This window comes from Myotis daubentonii, chromosome 5 (genome assembly GCF_963259705.1).
Source record: "Myotis daubentonii chromosome 5, mMyoDau2.1, whole genome shotgun sequence".
Classification (NCBI taxonomy): Eukaryota; Metazoa; Chordata; class Mammalia; order Chiroptera; family Vespertilionidae; genus Myotis; species Myotis daubentonii.
In genome coordinates this window covers 55,668,383-55,687,223 of record NC_081844.1, presented here as the reverse complement: position 1 = coordinate 55,687,223, position 18,841 = coordinate 55,668,383, and the positions used below count along the sequence as shown (strand labels likewise).

The following is an 18,841-nucleotide window of genomic DNA, read 5'->3' as shown; positions in this document are numbered from 1 at the left end:
TGAATTGGGAAAAGGCAAGATCCAGAGACATCAAAGTAGTCTGGCAAAGAGCCTGGCTTGGAGTAGGTGTTCAATGAACTAAGGAAGAGAATGAGACAGAGCCATCAGAATAGAAGAGCATCAGAAACAGACAAGTAGAGTCATGTCAGATAAAGGCTGAGAATACCATTAGTCCTGGGGCTCCCCTGCAGTATTCTTCAGCCACAGTGCTCCACCAAAAGCCCTCTGTTAATTACCTCTGCCAAACCAGGAAGATCATCCTGACTCCCATGAATGTGAGTATCTCTTTAATCCAGACCCTGCTGACAAGGCTGCATTTTCCAATTGCCTAATGACATTTGTATTTTGATTACTCACAGACACCTTAACATCAATATGCCCCCAAATAAAAACAGTATCTTCCATTTTTAACTAATTTTCTCTGTATTATTATCATTATTCACTGTGCCTCTCTCGCCCTCTGCCTCACTCACACAGAACGTCCCTCCTTTTCTTCCAACCAGGGTTTCTCTCTCACCTCCAGTTTCTAAGTCCTGTTGATATACTATATGAACTTGTAGATCTCATCTCAAGACGGCCATATCTTATTTTATTTTTGTTTTGGAAACATCTCAAATTTACAGAAAAGTTACAAGTATATTAAAAACGTTGCCAACATGATGCCAAATCAGTCCCCAATACGTTAGTGTGTAGTTCCTGTAAAGAAGGACTTTGTCATATATCTATATCTAGACTAATAAAAGGGTAATACGCTAATTAGACTGGGAGACCTTCCTGGAGACTGGCCAGGGAGGGCAGTTGGGGACCATCAGACCAGCTGAGGAGGGCAGTTAGGGGCCATGAGCCCGGCAAGGGAGGGTATTTGGGGGCCATGAGGCTTGTAGGGGAGGGCATTTGGGGGTAATCAGGCTGGCCAGAGAAGGCAGTTGGGGGCCATGAGGCCAGCAGGGGAGGGAAGTTAAGGCCCATGAGGCCAGCAGGAGAGGGCAATTGGGGGCCATGAGGCCGGCAGGGGAGGGCAATTGGGCGTGATCAGGCTGGTGGGAAGGGGCAGTTGGGGGCAAGAAGGCTGGAAGGGGGGCAAGTTGGGGGTGAGCAGGCTGGCAGGCAGAGTAGTTAGGGGCAATTGGGCAGGCAGGCAGGTGAGCGGTTAGGAGCCAGCAGTCCCAGATTGCGAGAGGGTACAGGCCGGGCTGAGGGATATCCATCCCCCCCCCCCCCCGTGCACAAATTTTGTGCACTGGGCCACTAGTAAATATATATATATAAAAGCCTAAGCAACCAAACAACTGAACGACCAGTTGCTATGACATGCACTGACCACCAGGGGGGCAGATGCTAAACACAGGAGCTGCCCCCTGGTGGTCAGTGCGCTCCCACAGGGGGAGCGCCGCTCAGCTGACCAACCCATCCCGGCGGCCCACCAGTCCGGCAGTAGCAACTCACTCCCTCAGTAGGAGTGCAAGTCTAATCTACGGAGAATGGGCCAGGCACCGATGGACCGGTGCCACTGGCACAATCGCGACAGCACCGCCAGTCTTCTGGAAGTTGGCCTTGGGCACTGCAGTTGCTTCCCCTCCCTAGACGATCCACAAGGAAAAAACGATATAAAAGCGCGGCTGCCAGAAGACTTCTGACAACTGGCGTGAATGTCAGCAGGACGGATCCAGATCTCCGGCTGGCAAGAGTCCCACCACCCACCCAGAAGGCCAATCGCGTCCCAACCCCTTCTACACCCCTTAGACGAGCGCCAGATGCGGGGCTCATGGCTGGCGAGTGCAGCTACAGCATCGCGGGCCTCTCCCAATCAGGACTGACTGGGTGAGAGCCCACAGCAGGCACATCAAGGCCAGGATGAGCAGAAGCAGCGAGCGGAGTTAGATTGCCAGTTTCAGCCCAATCCCCGCAGGCCATGCAGAGAAACCCCACCCTTGCATGAATTCATGCACCAGGCCTCTAGTAATTATATATCTGTCAAAGACAGGAAAGTAAAACTGATACAAGACAACCTATAATTCTCAACCACCATGCAAGTTTTATTAATTGCCCTGATGATCTCCAGCTCAGAATCATGCCTTGCATGTAATTACCATATCTCTTTATTCCCCTTCAATCTGAAAGAAAGCCCCTTAGTCTTTTCTGAAATAGCAAATCCTTGACATTTTAAAATATTACAGGTTAGTTTTGCAGAATGTCCCTCAATTTGGGTTTCTCTAATGTTTCAACAGTATTAGACTCAGGTTAGGCCTATTTGGCAGGGATGTCATCAAATGATGTGGATTTTTGGTTTCTTGATTTATTCAGTGGGTTGTAATCTATTACTATCATTATTTATTTTGGTGTTAAAACCTCCACTGATATAAACAGTAAGAGTGTTTTCAAATGAACTCTTTTTCCTTCGGACATGTCTCCAGCATTCTTTGAGCACTTCTTTTTACTTTCTATCATAACAAGGTATTGCAGGCTCATTTTCCAGTTTTCTTCCCATAGTCCTGGAAGTAACCATTACTCCACAAAGCCCTAGTTTCAGTGGGGAATCTTGTTTCAAAATCAAGATCAGGGCTCAAGTGGCAGGAATTTTACTGCTATTGGTATGATACTTCTCCCTGGCACTCTCAGTGGAGAGACCTAGGAAATTATCTAAGTATAAACACACTCACATTTCTATACCTATCTGCCGGGAGCCGGTCCATGCTTGCTGTTTCAAGGGACCTGGCATATATGGCATACTGTTCTTAATATGTTTGCTCACCTTCTTGGCACTACGTGTTTTAACCAAGGTCTCTGAGAAAGGTGGTTTCCCCAGGAAGGGATTTTCCCCTGAAGTTAGGGAGGGAATAAAAGCTCTTAACTAAGTGCCAGGCGGGTAATTAATCACTTTAACTACGAACAATCATGCTTAAGCTACATAATCTTTACTCCCTGGAATGGAGATAAGAAACGCCCTAACCTATGGAATAGAGATTGATAGGATTGGAATCAACTGGTATAAATACAGATGTAACAAGACAGAACTTAGAAGACAGAACCTACACACAGAACCTAGACACAGAACCTAGACACAGAACCTACACAGAACCTAGAGACAGAAGAACTTTGCTGGAGAGAACATGGCAAAAGATCCTGGACAGAAACTGGACACAGAACCTAGAGACAGAACCTAGCAAGAGAACCTGGCTGAAGAACCTAGAGACAGAATCTGGCTACAGAACCTAGATAGAACATGGCAAGAGAACCTGACTAGAACCTGGTGACTGAACCTGGCTGGAGAACCTAGCGAGGGAACATGGCTACAGAACCTGGCTGGAGAACCTACAGAACCTGGCAATAGAACCAGGCACGAGAACCCAACCATGCTGATCAACTGAATGCTGCCTCTGTGTCATTTCTTATTCGCCGACTCCGTCCACACCTTTGGGGACCCATGGACCTGCTGGGGCTGGACCCCAGCATCTGGCGCCCGAACAGGGACCCCTAGGTAAGCGCCCCACACTCAGGATGGATCGGACTCCACCGTAGGAAGAAGGTGGATAGTCTTCGCCGACTCTGTCCACACCTTTGGGAACCCCTGGAACAGGATTCTCCTAGGTAAGTCCCCCCCCCCCCCATTGAGAACCCCCACACTCAGGACGGATAGGACTCCACCAGGGTGCTACAGACCCCCCTATAGAGGATAAGTAGGGTAAGAAGGTGGATAGTACAGAACTTAGATTGAGAAGATGTGCTATACTGAGTCCAAAGAAAGAAGATATTTATTTCAGTGTATATACATATATAGATATACTAGAGGCCTGGTGCACGATATTCATGCAAGAGTAGGCCTTCCTTCCTTTGGCACCTAGGACCCAGGGTTTCCCTCCAGCCACCGGCACAGGGGACCTGGGCTTCCCTCACAGAGGGAGGCCCCACCCACCCACTGCAGCCTGCTGGTCAGTGAGTGGGCCTCTCTCTTTGGGGCGTTCATGGAGCCCCCGGTTGACCACCCCACTGGCTAGTGGCCTGGGCCTCCCTCTGTGGGGCAGTCATGGGGCAATGGCTGGGCCCCTGACCAATAGCATCGCACCCACCTTGGCTGGCCTGGCACCAAAGAGTGTCATAGCACTGTCCCAGATGTTCGTCTGGATGGTCATCCGGATGGTCGTCTGGATGGTCATTCCGCTGTTCAGCCTATTTGCATATTACCCTTTTATTACATAGGATAGATGATAGATGATAGATAGATAGATAGATAGATAGATAGATAGATAGATAGATAGATGATAGACAGATAGATAGACAGACAGATAAACACCAAAACCAAGAATGAGCCATGGGTTCATTTCTGACTTTCCTATTTGCAATTCCCTTATTTAGCAGAGAGAAACCTGACTACTATTCTTAACATATTTACTTATTTGATCACTGAGAACATAACCAAACTCTCTCACCACCACAGCCTCTCACACATAGGCATGACCTATTCAACTCACAAGGGCTCATCATTCAGTGCTAAGCCAGTGCTGCTCTGCATGGATGCTTTCCACACATCACTCAGGCTCCAACATCATGCACCAGTCTGCTCACTATATGGACAACTCCTCACCCGACTCTTGCTTCAACATCCTGTGTTGGATCACTGACACAGACATCCTCCTCATTCTGTTCAGACTTCGATATCCTACACCCTACTTCCATGTGACCATAGCGCAGTGTGGACATTCTCCTTTCCCTGATTAGGCTCTAATCTATGTTGAGCCACCCCCTCTAAAAAGATAGCCTCCTTATCCTGCCTGGTGCTGCCTCCCTGCTGGCCCTTATCATTGTGGATATCTACCATACTCAGCCCACCTAATGTCTTTTGTACTAAACTGCTAAGAAATGGAATAGAAAGGAAAAGGACATTATACTTTAATTTTATCTTATTCATTTAATACTTCTTCAGTTCCTGCTATGTGCCTGTCACTATCCATATTAAACAAAGGTAGACTTTTTCTCAGTCCACATAATTCAAAGGGACAGGCTGCTATTAATGCTACCAGTTATAAAACTACTTTTGTGGCAATGATTATAAAGAAGGGAAGAACTGTAGTATAATGCTTTAAATTAGGTATGGTTAACCTAGATAAGGAGCTCAGGAAAGATTTCTTGGGAGTAACAACTGAATTGAAATTTGAAGAATGAGTAGGACTAGATGAAGATGGGAAGGAAGTCTTATCCAGGTAGGAGGAACAGCGTGTGCAAAAGTCTTAAAAGGAAGCATAATGAGTACAAGTAAAGAAAGGCATGTAGCTGGACAGTGGATAACAAGGGAGACCGTGGTTTGTGGAGATGCTGATAATAACCACACCATGAAGAAATAAGTCTTATGGCCACATGGAGAGTTTCACCTTTATCTAAAGAGGAATGGAGAACCATAAGGTTTTATAAAGGAAGGAATGAGAAAAATGATCAGTTTTATGCTTTAAAAACCCTCTGAATTCAGTGTGTAGAACACGTTATGTAGGATAGCATAAGTGGATGAATTAAGGTAACAGTCACAGAAACAAACAACACTAGAATTGAAGAAGACTAGTTAGGGATGAAGGTTAATAATTTGGTTCTGACTATGTTGAATTTAAGATAGATTTATTAAAAAATATTTATTGAGTACTTAAAATGTGTCAGTCATTATTTAAATATCTGGAGCTTAGGCAGTGATCTTCTGAATGAAAATCATTACCTTCATTGAGTTTACATTATTGTGATAGTAAACAAAAATACTTACTATATGCCAGAGACTGTAAAAAACACTTTATAAATATTATATTGTGTAATCTTCACAATAATCTTATGAGTTAGGTACTGTTATTATTATTCTCATTTCACAGATGAGGTAACTGAAGTACAAAGATTTTAACTGTCTTCTCCAAGAGTTCACATCTAGTAACTGGCAAACCTACAATTTGAAGATATCTCACTTTAGGTTCTGTGTTCTTAATTGCTAAACTATAGCAAGTAAGCATTTAGATATACTAATTAGAGTTCAAAAGAGATCTTGATTGGGTATATACATTTCTGAGTTCACTCATATGGGCAGTTAGAACTATAAGCATGAATGAGATCACAGAATGAGAGGATACTAGGTGAGAAAAAGAATGGCCTAAGATCAAATGCTAACAGTTAGTGACTAAGACGATTAGCTCCAAAGAACATAGACCCAATCATTTAGAAGGGTAAAAATATGCAATTATAAAACAGTTGTGTAACTGCTATGATCCAAATTACCTATAGGAGCTAAGATCTAAACTGAGAGTTTGTTGGTGGATGATGCATGTTAGCTGACAGGTAGGATGTTCCTGAATCATAGGAGACAAAGAACAAGAAACTTTTTGTCTGTTTGTTTAATTTATTTCTAAACGTACTGTTCGGAGATTTGGGATATATCCATGTACTTGTACAATCACCACTGTAATCCAGTTTTGAAATGCTTCCATCACCCAAAAAGTTCCTTTGTGTCCACCTGAGATCAGTCTCTGCTCCTAGCCTCAATCCAGATACATAATAATCTGCTTTTTACTTCTTTTAATTTTCTAGAAATTTCATATACATGCAATCATACAATTCAGATGCTCCTCAAATTACAATGGGGTTACACCCTGATAAACCTATTGTAAGTTGAAAATATCATTTAATATTATTTATACAGGAAATGTCTATTTATTGTTTGAAAATAAAATTCATAAATAAGGGAGAAATGCAAAGTATTTGCTATATAAAAGGTGCTAAGTTTGAAAGGATAGAAAACCACTACATTATGCTACCTCCTAAATCTGTCCCTTTCTCACCATAGCCACTGGCATTGCCATAATTTATACCCCTGCTACCAGCCCTCTGAAATCTTTTGAAACCCTCCTAAGTAGTATCCATCATTTGAACCTTCCCTCTGAAATAATTTTCATATTGGCAAAAATGTTATTGCTTTTCCTTTAAAAATACTATTATCCACAATACAAACTATTTCTCTACATTCCTATTCTCCTTCACAAAATGTCCAAATTCTCCACAATACTATTTAGAACCTCTTATGATCTGATTTAATCTGTTTCTAGATTTATCTACAACTACTCTGTACCACATGTACTTAGTTGAAATCATGCTTTCTTTCTGACTTCCTCAAGATTTAAATATCCTTTCACGGCAGTTCTTTGCATAACCTATTCCCTGTCTGACATAACTTCCCATCACTATTCCTATCCCATTTTTGGTCTGTTGGGACTTCATGTACTATGTGAAATGTAACACTCCTATAATACCTCCCCAGGTCCACATTCTGCTTCATAGAAGCCTGAAAGCACACCTTCAAGTCCTTTGGCATAGAAGTTCCATTGCAATATAATTAATTATAGATATGACTTTCCCATTAAACCACAATATTCTCAAATGCAATAATACGTTTCTATGCCCCAAATGAGTAATTTTTTAAAATATATTTTATTGACTTTTTACAGAGAGGAAGGGAGAGGGATAGAGACTTAGAAACATCGATGAGAGAGAAACATCAATCAGCTGCCTCTTGCACACCTCCTACTGGGGATGCGCCCACAACCAAGGTACATGCCCTTGACCAGAATCGAACCTGGGACCTTTCAGTCATCAGGCTGACGCGCTATCCATTGAGCTAAACCAGTTAGGGCTGAGTAATTTTTTTTTTTTTATCACTGGTCCTTAATCAATACTTGTACTTCTTGAGTTAGTGGATATTTAATAATTTTTGAGTTTTCTCAAATTCTTTCTTTACCAAAATTTTAGAAATAGGCCACAAGTATCTAAATATTCACAAAACAAAATTCAACTCATTCCACAAAAATTATTACTTTCTTCAATATATTATCACAGAATAATATGGCTAGACTTGATATTCATTTACTTTTTAAACAGAAACAACACGTTTTTCACACAACAGGAAAATAAATTTGTAAATAAACCTTTGTTTGCCTTCTTCTTTTCCTTTGCAGCAAAACATATCCATATACGTGTGTGTGTGTGTGTGTGTGTGTGTGTGTGTGTGTGTGTGTGTGACTTGGTGCACATTATTTGTGCACAGGTAGGGTCCCTAGGCCTGGCCGGCAATCAGGGCTAATCTGTGGGGCAACTGGCGGAGCGATTGAGGGGCCCCTGCTGGCACCTGCCATGGCTGGCCTGAGGCCTGCGGGCTGGGAGCAGCTCCTGTGCTGAGTGTCTGCTGCTGAGTGTCTGCCCCCTGGTGGTTAGTGCGCAACATAGCAACCAGTTGTTCTGCCATTCAGTCTATTTGCATATTAGCCTTTTATCATATAGGAGATACACACACACACACACACACACACACACACACACACACACATATATACATTTTTAAATCTAGCTCCTCAATGCTCAAGTTCAAATGAAACTATTTAAACATCACGCCCTATCAATCAGTACCATTATCCAGGGTGGGGTAAAAGTAGGTTTACAGTTGTGAGTACATGAAACAGAGTTCATTCTTGTATTAGTTTTTATTAATTATTGTATTATTTTCCATATGAACAGTAAACCTACTTGTTCCACATGAACAATTGTAAACCTACTTTTGCCTTATCCTGTTATGTTCTTCTTTATATGCATAATGAAAAAAAGCAAGTTTAAAAGTACAAGAATAAGTCACCGTCATTATGCTGTAATGTGGCAAATATTAAGAGTCAATTTAAGTAAATTCAAAAGGGTTATGAGGTCAAAAATGCAAGACTGCATAATTTATCAGATCAAGCAAATCATTCTGAAGGTACAGAGTTAAGTGAGGCATTAGGGTATTAGTTCCTTTTAGGAATAAAGGTTAATATCAATGTTTATCTACTTGTACACTAGATGGTTTTTGCTATGTAAACATGATTCATTTTTTTAAAATTTCCTGACACTGTTATATTTTATTTTTTAATTTTTATTTTTTTAAAATATATTTTATTGATTTTTTACAGAGAGGAAGGGAGAGAGATAGAGAGTTAGAAACATCGATGAGAGAGAAACATCGATCAGCTGCCTCCTGCACATCTACTGGGGATATGCCCGCAACCCAGGTACATGCCCTTGACCGGAATCGAACCTGGGACCTTTCAGACCGCAGGCCAACGCTCTATCCACTGAGCCAAACCGGTTTCAGCAGACACTGTCATATTTTAATGCAAATATTTATAACTCTAAGTTAAAAAAAAACTAAAATTGCCCCAGACATTTTTATTAATAAAATAAATATGCTGTAAAAATAAAATCTCACTTTGACACTAAAAGCACCAAGGAACAATTTCAAAGCACAAGGAACATATTTATATGTAAATTCTGCATGCAATTCAAAGTTAGTTTTATTATTTGGTTTTGCTTGTTATTTCTGCATAGTATTTTTCATGAAGAAAAAGCTAGAGAATTGAAGGTTGGAGAAAGCAATGTAGTTATAAAATATGGGACCACCAAATAAAGAAACAAAAAGATAAGTTTGTAAAAGTGGTTGTTTTTCTCTTATGAAAATGATGAAATTCAGGTCACCCTACCCAAAAATATAGCAGCCTGGAATACTGAATATTTTAAGCTGAAGGTGTTTCAGAAAATGGCAGAAGCAGGGGGTCATTCTAATCATCCTCCCCTCCACTCCTTTCCTCCCTAAAACAGGCATAAAACCCCCATGCAAGAGGCATCCTCTCTATTCCCAGAGGAAAGGAGCACCCTTATCTCCAAAGACAAAGGGACCCCAAGAGAATCCTAACAAACAGGCCTTGCTAAGTTTCCCCCAGTTTATTACAATTGCCTCATACTCCTTTAACCTATCATATTTTGACACAACTGGTCACTCTTCATCAAACCTAGCATAAAAGTACAGGTCTGTTTCTTCAAGTCTGCATTTCCTTATGTAGGCTCCCAGAACATTTATATTAAGTAAATCTGTATGCTTTTCTCCTGTAAATGTCTTTATCAGGTTGGTTTATCAGGTTCCTGGCCTGGGAAGCTAAGAGAGAATAAAGGAAAACTTTCTCCATAAAGTAACATTATGTTTTGAATTTTATATATTTCATTTTCAAAGTTATATGGTAACATGTGAAATCGATGCAGCAGACAAATAACTTGGGGACTATACAGAAATATATTAATGGTAAATAAATGCTGCTTTTTCAAAATAAATCCCAAGTTAAAGATTATAACTAAATGAAGGACTACTTAAAACATGGCAGAATACACAAGGCAAAATTAAAACACAGATCAATTCTCTGTTATTGTTTTCCCATTTTACTTTACATAAAACATACAGAAAAATATTTCCATCAAATTCAATGGACACAAAGTATCAAATATCATCAAAATTAATCTTTTGTGGTCAAATCACTTCAAATAAATGGTCACATGGACAAAGAACCAACTAAAGAACAAACTACAGCTTTCAATCTCTTTGTTGGAAACCTGAACTTCAGCAAATTGGCTGCTGAATTAAAAACAGGTATCAGTGACATTTTTGCTAAAAATGATCTTGCTGCTGTGGATGTCAGAATTGGTCTAGAAAGCTTGGCTATGTGGATTTTAAATCTGCTAAGGACCTGACAAAAAACCTTGGGCAATGAAATTATACTAGAAAAAAGAAAGGGAAAATACAGTAAAAACAAAACAAAAAACAACAACAAAAAACGATCCAGATGCAAGAACATTTTTGGATAAAACTTTAAAGTTACTCAGGATGAAATAAAGAAGTGTTTAAAGATGTTATGGAGATCGGATTAATAGCAGGGATGGAAAAGTAAAGGGATGGCTTATGTTGAAATTAAGATGGAGCTGATATAGAGAACCTTGGAAGAAAAGCAGGGGACAGGGACAGACGTGCAGTCCATTATACATGAGAGAAAAGTCAAGACCATAGAAGTGGAAAGACAGCACTTGGAGTGGTAAATAAAATCTTTGGTTTTAAGCAGCATGTTCTACAGAGCAGTCAAAAAATCTCTTCAGGAAGTAGGTGAGAAGGTACTTTTATCCAAGTGCCCCAGAACTAAAATGGCAAATCTAAAGGGTATGTATGCATTCATAGAATTGCTTCACTTGAATATGCTAAAGATAAATTGAGAGCAGAGCAATCAGATTGGAACTGCAAGGACCCAGGGAATCACCGAATGCAAGAAGACACCCATCCAAAACTCTGTATGTCACAGGTCTGTCTGGAGAGACTACAGAAATGACATCAAAGGGGTTATTAGAGGGCTCTGTTCAGGCAAGGATAGTCACCGACAGGGAGACTGCATCTTCCAAAGGGCTTGTTTTGAAAACTTCAACAGTGAGCAAGATGCCCAAGCCACCAAGCAGGCCATGGAAGATGGTGAAATTGAAGGAAACCAAGTTACTTTGGACTTGTCCAACCTAAAGGTGAAGGTGGCTTCAGGGACTGCAGCAGAGACAGAGGTGGTTTTGGAGGCTGAGGTAGATTTGGTGGCAGAGACCAGAGAGGTTTTTGAGGTCAAGCAGGCTTCTGAGGAGGAAGAGGAGCAGGAGGAAGAGGAGGAGGGAGAGACCATAAATCACCAAAAAAAAAAGATGAAGTTTGAATAGTTTCTTTTATTTGTTGTCTTTCCCTCTTCCATTTGAAAGAAAGGATTCTGGGGTTTTCACCTGATCAATGACAGAGCCTTCTAAGGACATTCCATGACACTACACAGTCCTGTGGTCTACTTGAAAATCCACATAAATAACTTTCAAGGGAGATACCCTGTTGGTTTTGACTGGCTGTTCATATAAACTTTTTAAAGTGATGAATGATAGAGCTAAACCTTATCTGTAAGTTTTGAATTTATATTGTTTCTTCCTAAGTACAAAATCATTTTTTTCCTACAAATTGTGTGTGTGTGTGTGTGTGTGTGTGTGTGTGTGTTTATTGGGGGTGTGGAGGAATTTTACTTCAGTAGCTTTGGGACTAATTAAGTCCTAAACTCTGGTTTAAAAAAAAGATCGTTCAGCTGTGATATGGTATATTATAGGTATAAAAGTAGCATTGGTGAGACCAGTTCGCAGACTAAGACAGGGGTCAGCAAACTTTTTACACAGCCTGTGAGCTAATAATGGCTTTAAATATTTTAAATCACTGAAAAGATTATGGTGATGATTTCATGACATGAAATTCAAATCCAAGTTCCCATGAACAAAGTTGTATTGGAACATGGGCATGCTGATTCGTTTATGCCTTGCCTGTGTCTGCCTCTAGTCACACTATTAATCACAGTGATCCAGTTTTAACTTGGCAGTGTCACAGATGTGACCATAATACCTTTTTATTTTTATTTTTTATTACCACTGTGTGCCCATCATATCTAAACAAGAATAGAAAAGTAGACTTTGAATGTCATGCTTTTAGGAGTTCAGTAGAGTGTGGACTACTTTGTTTTAAAATTAAGTAACAAAACATTTTATTTATTATTCAATGCCTCTATAGCTATGATAAAAGAAAATAATATACATCAATATTACGAAAGAACTTAGTATATATAACATTGCCAAAGCACAGGAAAGCAAGTCAGAAAAAAAAACAAAAAACAGGAAATTTAAAACAAAGTATCTCATTACAAAAGAATCCCCTCACATAAATAAAATATGAAAATGAGGCTATAACCAAAGTAAGTTTCTGAGTGCCTTTGTTAAAGCAACCGAGGAAAGCCATTTATACATGGTGAGTTAATTAAATGAAATTTGATTTGAAAGTCACAGAATTAATTTCAGAGAAAATAAACTTGTTTAAGAATACGTATTAGCCTTTCAGTGAGAGCAGCTGTTCAAGGAATTGAGAATGTTTAGGAGAAACACCAGTAGACAATTAAAAAACAAGGCAAATAATTCATGTTGTTTCCTTGGCTCTCTAAGAGTCCACAGATATAACCTATATGCTCAGTTGTGTTTATTCAAGGAGTCAATGACAATTTTAAAGTGACTGAAGAATTACCCTCTATGAATAGTCTGCATGGAACAATGATATGGAGGAATTGAGAAAAGAGTAATTTAATACAAGCTGAAGTGGAATCTGCTAAGATGTGTTACAACTAATGTGGAAAAATGTATGAAGCAGAGAAAGTTAAGTCAGACAAATTTACAAAGCTTGTGAAAATGAAAGATATGTTAAGATTATGGTTACTTATTTTATTATTCATTAGCACATACTTTGCAAAAAAAAAAATTTTAATTTATATGTATTACTGAAACAAGATTGTCAATGGTGAACTTCATTCACTTTCATAGACCTAACCTTCATTAGTGACATAAATTTTTTGTCAGAAATACACTCTGAATATACTAATTTGCCCCAGCACACAGCAATTTGAAAGCTTAGAGTAGTCAAATTTGTCATTTTTTTAGATTATGATTGAGACCAAATTTTTTTCTAAATAAGAAAAACCACATTTGACCATTACTATCAAATACTGAATAGTTTTAGACATTAGTTTTTGCTGTATACTTGATAACATTTCTTAATAAATTCAACCTAAATTATAAGACAAAACAGCCCTTATAGAAACTTAAAGTCATTTCAATAACACTGTTTGGATCTCAAGTAATAACAACCTTTTATATACTTTCTGTTCTATTAAAATAAGTGAGATCATCATTGCCACACAAATTTGGGAAATGAAGATAACTGAGGAGAAAGCATCATAAAGTAGGTGAGAAACAAAGGAAGAGTACGTTGCAGACGTCAGTAGAAAAAAACAACTTCAGACAGGAATGATCCACCTCAACAAATGTCATAAATAAACAAAACACTGTACTACACGTTTGACATTGAAGAGGTCACCGGACTTCTGCCAAAGCAGTTTTTTTAAGGATTACAATAAGCAGGAAAATAAGTAGGATGAGCAAGTGGAAAGTTCAAAACTCTGAAAAACCTGACTGTGAAGGAAGGAAAGAGACCATCCAGGAGTCTTTCTCAAAGGAATACTATTGGCATTTGGTAGGGAGAAGAATTCCTTGCCCTGAAAACTGTTTTAAGAATATTCGGCTCCAACAAATGTCATTGTGACAACCAAAAATACCCCCACACACTTCTAAATGGCCCCTGGAAGGATAGGGTATTGTCTGGACACCTACATATATCACGTAACCTTAACAGCTTTTATGAGTTATCTTAATCTAATACATGTTACAATAGAGGCTCAGAAATTAAGAAAACTACATAGACTAACAAATACTCCAAGTTTTTTTTAACTTAATAAATGATTATTCCAAGATAAAACATCACTCTAAATGTTTACAAATATATAAATGTGTGTCACTTTATGGAAACCAAAGGCAGAGCTCTACAAATAAAAAGTGTGTGAAACTATATCATAGGTAACAGGTTATGTTTAAATGTAGTAACAGTAACAATTTACTCTGAGCACATTCTATTTGCCAGCACTGTGCAAGGCACTTTCCATGTGCTAGGCTATTTTATATTCACAACATTTCTTTAGAACAGATATTGTTTTCACTGACCAAGGCTTAGTGATGTTATATCACTAGGCCAAAGTCCCTAAGCCAAAATACATAGAAATCTGAACTTTCTGACTTTAAAGCCTTTATGAAGTTAGTGAGCTAGCCAAAACAGCGTAAGCCTGGGGGAGGGGGGACAGGGGGAGGACAAAAAAAAAAAAGAAATATAAATTTGGGCACATGCTTCCCTTTTTAGGTCTATTAATATTAAGAAATGGACATCTACTAAATGTAATATGCCATATAATAATTCTTTTTCCTAACATCCCCAAGCAGATTTGGGGTGTGAGTCCAAAAAAACATTACAAATTATGGATGATATTTGTTTCCAGAAAACAAGGAAAGAAATATATATTAAGTAACTAAATACAGTAAGAATCTCATACAGAAACTCAAGAGCATTGTAAATACCTTATTTTTAAATACAGCTATAGAGTCAGCAAATGGATAATAATAAAATGCTTAAATTGTACAAACTCACTCATGCTAGAACTTTTCTATAAAAGTGTCTGGTCAGATAGTAACCTATTAATATTTGAATTGAAGTTTATATTAAAATATCAAAAAGAAAAATTTTTATTAGCAAAACTAAAATTAACTGCCATGAATATCACTGTCACAATATTTTACTTCATTAGAGTAAAAGGCCAAGAAAAATATTCCATCTCTACCTACAACAAATAAAACGAATCAATGTTATAATCTTTCCAAAGAATCATTAGAACTCTGGGAGAGGACTAAAGAGGAAAAAACATCATGTCTATTATTACTGTGACTAAATGGGATGAACTAATCCTCATGAGATAAAGTTATGAATTAAATGAAGCTCAGAATACTAACAAAATTTGTGGGGAGAGAATGCAAATAGCTCCCTAATTATCTACAGCCTATTAACAAGCAATTCTTATTACTTGCAATTAAATTTTAATGGCAAAAGTTGACTGAAATGCTAAAAATTATGTGCTAATAAATAAACTGTAAAGCACATGTTTAGTATATACTTTATTATGGAATCAATCCTCCTATATAATAAAAGGCTAATATGCAAATCGACCAAACAGCAGAATGACCGGTTGCTATGACATGCACTGACCATCAGGGGACAGGTGCTCAACGCAGGAGCTGCCCCCTGGTGGTCAGTGTGCTCCCACAGGGGGCACACCACTTAGCCAGAAGCCGGGCTCACAGCTGGCAAGTGCAGCGGCAGTGGCGGGAGCCTCTCTAGCCTCCACAGCAGCAGGCCTAAGCTGGCAGGAGGATATCCTGTGCCGGGAGCCGGTCCATCCTTGCTGTTTCAAGGGACCTGGCATATATGGCATACTGTTCTTAATATGTTTGCTCACCTTCTTGGCACTATGTGTTTTAACCAAGGTCACCTCTCTGAGAAAGGTTGTTTCCCCAGGTAGGGATTTTCCCCTGAAGTTAGGGAGGGAATAAAACCCCTTAACTAAGTGCCAGGCGGGTAATTAATCACTTTAACTACGAACAATCATGCTTAAGCTACATAATCTTTACTCCCTGGATTGGAGATAAGAAACGCCCTAACCTTTGGAATAGAGATTGATAGGATTGAATCAACTGGTATAAATACAGATGTAAAAAGACAACAGGACACAGAACTAGACACAGAACTAGACACAGAACCTACACAGAACCTAGAGACAGAAGAACTTTGCTGGAGAGAACATGGCAAAAGATCCTGGACAGAAACTGGAGACAGAACCTAGAGACAGAACCTAGTGAGAGAACATGGCAAAAGATCCTGGACAGAAACTGGCAACAGAACCTAGAGACAGAACCTAGCGAGAGAACCTGGCTGAAGAACCTAGAGACAGAACCTGGCTACAGAACCTGGATAGAACATGGCAAGAGAACCTGACTAGAACCTGGTGACTGAACCTGGCTGGAGAACCTAGCAAGGGAACATGGCTACAGAACCTGGCTGGAGAACCTGGAGAACCTGGCTGGAGAACCTAGCAAGAGAACATGGACACAGATCCTGGCTAGAGATCCTGGCTAGGCTGCTGATCAACTGAATGATGTCTTCGTGTCATTCCTTCTTTGCTGACTCCGTCCACACCTTTGGGGACCCCTAGACCTGCTGGGGTTGGACCCCAGCAACCCTGGACTGCAAGAGGGTGCAGGACCGCGCCGCACCCCCGCCCCCCCGTGCATGAATGTCATGCACATGGCCTCTAGTAAATAATAAAATATCAAATTCTCATTGATACAATTACAGATTCTATCACAAAATGAAAAACACTATGTGTTGTGAAGCCAGCTTAGGGTCCTGCTACAAATTCACAGAGGTACAGTACTAGAATATCCCACTCACTGCAGGTTTCACAGAGATGGAGGCATGACGATTCTATTAAACACTGAATCCCCAACACCAGAGTACCTGGAATAAGTAGGTACTGAAATACTTATTGAAGAACTTTTGGGGGAAAAGGAAAATATATATTTGGTGATTAACTTATACTATTCACTTTTAGGTTCTGGGTCTTCAAGTGTCACCACACAGTTCATTCCCTGATTGGTTTTTATAGCAATTCCCATTATACAGATTTTAAAAATAATTTAAGTAATTATTGATTTTGTATCTAATATTTATATGATGGCCTACACCACTTTTGTCTTGTTTCTAACAATATCATAGTACCAAGCACTAATCAAGAAGCTAAGTGAATGAATACTGGAACAAAAAGGATGTTACCACAACAAATGGAATTTCCTGGGCCATTTTATTCTTTAGCAGGTAAAACCGAATAGTAAGGCCACATTTACAAATGACACATCATGCAGAAGCTCTCAGGGATGGCTCTTTCCTTTTAGCTGAGGACTCCCCAGACCCATTACCATTTTCACATCTATATTTCGGATGAATTGAGGACTCCCCAGACCCATTACTATTTTCACATCTATATTTTGGATAAACTATCTTACTATATTAAATATCAAATCAATATTCAATTTCCCTGTTTTTTGTTTTTATTTATTTACAGTTGGTGTGTTTAAATCAGGAACCAAATAAGATTCATATACAGTGCCCGTTAAAATATTTCTTAACGCCCTTATTTTTATGGTTTTGGACATCTATTTGTTGAACAAACTGAGTTGTTTATCCTATAGATTTTTTTCATTCTGGATTTGCTGCCTAAACCCTTCTACCATCATTTAAATGGCATCCTTAACCTGAGTTTCCCATAAACTGATTGTTAAATCTACAGCAGTAATGTCCAACAGGAATACAATGCAAGCCTCACATGCAGTAATTAAAAATTTCCTAGTAGCCACATTAAAATTGGAAGTAAAGGTGAAATTAATTTTAACATTTTGTTTAACACAATATATCTAAAATAGTATTTCAACAACATCAATATAAAATATTACATGTTGATATTGGTCTGTGAATTCTGATGTCCATTCATTAGAGAATTCCATACAACTGATTCCATCATGGTTATAGTAGCCATTGATAATAATGCCCAGACCTCATTTTTGATGTTCTACTATTGCTTCTTATTATCTGCAATTCTTCAATTAAAAATAACTACTTCTCATCAATGTAGTCACTATAAGGTACAGATTATATAGGAAAATGGGATGGATATGTGATTTTCTTCCTACAATAACAGTTTTCAGAATTACAGGCAGGTTCCCTAGAATACTTTGAAGGCAATCTGTTACAATTATTATGACTATCATTATGAACTCATGGACTGAAACACATTTTTCCATACTTCAATCTAATACAGTTATTTTTCTTTTAGGTTTTCAGGTTGTCTCATTTTTGGCCAGTGGAGGCCTCTCATTTTAGCTCCTGAAAACATATATTTTTCTTTTACTTTTTAAAATTTATCTGTATTGTTAAAAGTATTATAGATGTTCCCTTTTCTTCCCCCATTGAACCCCTCCATCCTGTAGCGCGCGCGCACACACACACACACACACACACTCCCGCCCAGGCTTCCACTGCACTGTTGTCTGTGTCCATGTGTTATGCATATATGTATATAAGTTCATTGGTTGATCTCTTTATTTAACAGCAGGGACCCCTGATAGCTCCCTGGTCTTTTGGTATGATGTGTTGGTCCAGACTGATCCATTGCCAGTCATGAAATCAGGCATTTCTCCAAGAAGCCTTGATTCTTTTTATTAGAAAATGGTATTTAGAGACCACAATCTAGGTTTAAGTGTGCTTACTGCTATCCTAACGTTTATTGTTTTTAGGTCATTCTAGTTGATGAAACTGTAACATATACTTCTTAATAAAGGAAACATGAGTTTATACAGATATTTTAATTCAAATTTAGGATATAACAGGGTTTATTTAACTTTGTCAATTTTATATATGTTCCTGTTTTCTCTTGCTTTGAAATAT

General features: G+C 38.9%; 1 protein-coding gene and 1 pseudogene across 10 annotated transcripts in view; one reads left to right on the top strand and one right to left on the bottom strand.

Annotated features, from left to right (window-relative positions):
• The window catches only part of LRBA (LPS responsive beige-like anchor protein), a 593,124-nt gene that overhangs the window by 286,520 nt on the left and 287,763 nt on the right, over nucleotides 1-18,841 (bottom strand). The window lies entirely within an intron of this gene.
• LOC132234418 (nucleolin-like) lies at nucleotides 10,366-11,477 on the top strand (annotated as a pseudogene).